Below are 2,547 nucleotides of genomic sequence, written 5' to 3' on the forward strand. Positions count from 1 at the left end.
CTTACCCTGTGGAAGTATTGCTTGTCCCAAATAGTATTTGCCTATATTAAGTACAAACGCTTAGCCAAAGAAACTTGTTCTCAGAATGAAGTTCAGAGGGATGATGGAAGGGAATGATCTTTGAGCGGGAGAGCCCTTTGGGAGTGCTTTGTCTGCATATGATGCTATCCTGTGTTCCAGAGGTTTTGGGATTTTGATGAAAGCTATGTAACCCTCTCCACAGAAAATGCACATTCACACACACTCACACAATATTTTATATGATTTCAAGCGGTTGGGGATGCCACCCGTCAGTGAAAGAATTCCTGTGTTCTCGATAAGAGACGGAGGCTGAGGGTTTACACTGCTCCCTCTGATCACAGGCAGCGTGAGGAAACGCCCCGCCCCCACGCTCCCTGACACCTGTACACGGCCAGTCCACAGACGCACATTGTATGCGGCAACTGCAGGCTTTGTGGTTTCCGTTTTACGTTCATAGTAGCATCTATAAATAATCCTTCAGCCTGTGAGTAAATTCTTATTCAGAACAGAAGAGAGGTACAAGAAAAGGGCAAAGCTAGGTCAGGACAATCTACCGTTGATAACAAATAAATTCAAATGCTGACATATTTAGGACCACCTTGGATGACAGGTGCTTCGAATATTCTCAGGAATGGAAGGAAGGCCGCAGGTAGAACAGGACAGATGAGTCCCCAGGATACCACAGGAGCCTTCAGACAAAAAGAGATTCCGTGGACATGCGCCTGACTCTGGCCTTTCTCCAGCCAGCCTCATGCGTTCAGAGGCAATTTGAAAGGGTCTGGATCTGAGCACACCTCAGTCCTGCCAACTGTTAAATGGGCCAGTGTAAGTTCTTCCCACTTTCCTACGGAGGGCGCTTTTGCAAGGCCCTCGGGGCAGCCCTGGGTGGTCATTATCATCCCAGAGAGCCTTCTACAGTCTGACGATGACATCTCTTAATTCATCCTTTCTCCTCTCACCACCGGTGCTCTTTGTGGATTCAGTCAAGCCTGAGCTGAATGTGACCCTAGGGTGCCTGCCAAAGTCGGAGGCCATTGATGGTATGAGGTTGCCTAGTGGGCTGGACGTGGCTCCCCAAGACTGCGGAACTCTGGGCTCATCCCTTCACCTCTCCAGACCTCAGTTTCCGAAGTATAAGATGAGGGGACTGTCTGTGGACCCCACTGTCAGCCACGCAGGAACAGCATGAAAGACCATACTGTAAGGCAATGAAACCATAATGGGAGCAGGGCAGGGAAGACTTACAGAGACTTCTCTCATGTTTCCCAGCACTGATGAGACTCTGAACGGGGCAGGGATCCATGCAGAGCCCACCACCAAAAAGGGAAAAGAGGGGCGCCTGGATGGCACAGTTGGTTAAGCATCCGACTCTGATATCAGCTCAGGTCTTGATCTCACGGTTCTCAGATCGAGCCCCGCATTGGGCCCCATGATGGGCAGGGAGCCTACTTTAAAAATAAAAATAAATGAACGAACGAATGAGAAAAGAAAGAACGTGAAGCTCATCCTCATCAGACACAAACAAGTGAAAGGAAAGCAAACCCTTTTATTCCAATCCCACCCCGGCTTCAGGTTCGGCTGTGTCGTCCTTCCCAGGCAGGGCCTTCTCCCGTTAAACACACTGACCGCTCTCTGCTCTGACTACCCACAACCCCACAGTCCGTCTCTCTGCTCACGCTGTTTTTTCCTGCTGGTTCCTATCTGGTCTGTGTAGAGCCTCATTGCCTAATGAGACCAGCAGCTTTTCTAATTATTGTCCTCTTCTTTGCCAATATCTCCTGGACTCTTCTGCAAAACACATCATTAAAACGATCTACAGAGCCAAGTTAAATTGAAAGATAGAAAGGAAGTGGACGCATGGACAAACTTTTGCTGGGGATGGGAGAAGGGGCACACCACCCCACTACTCTGCACCCTTTCTGTGCATCTAAGGGACTTCCAGAAAAGACCAGCGTCTCTTCTCAAATCCTCCAGCGAGGTCACAGATAGCTGGTGAGACCTTAGTATGCAGCAGGCATTACGCTCATCGTGAAGATGTGTGACGACCAAGAAATTTATCTCCTATAGCAGAACAGTGTATATGTGAGTGTCCTTTTTTGCAGACACCCCAAAATACTTTATTCACAAAGTTGAGCTCTTCCCGCACCACGAAGCCAGTCAAACCTATGGAAAGTCTTCTGTATGACTTGCAAGGGGTCAAGATAGTTGTGTCGTAGTGCTTTCCAAAGGAGAAGGGAAAAGCCCACTGTCCCGGCCCTTCCTTCCAGACCCGGCCCTTCAGACACCTGCACCTGCCAGGACAGCACCCTGGAAGGAAGCTGTGGGGAGATAGGGCCCCTCCCGGCTCTCCCAGCCACAGAGGAGGACCTAGCCCACGCCAGCCCATCCAGCTCAGTCTTACTCAGAAGGGGAAACCACCCTCCGGCAAATGAAAAATCAGTTCCAGCACCATTCACGGCAAGAAAATGCCAGCCCCCATCACGGCCCTGGAGACGCAACACCTGCGAAAGAACGTGGCTGTGGCAA

The sequence above is a fragment of the Ursus arctos genome, unplaced genomic scaffold (genome assembly GCF_023065955.2).
Source record: "Ursus arctos isolate Adak ecotype North America unplaced genomic scaffold, UrsArc2.0 scaffold_4, whole genome shotgun sequence".
NCBI classification, from domain to species: Eukaryota; Metazoa; Chordata; class Mammalia; order Carnivora; family Ursidae; genus Ursus; species Ursus arctos.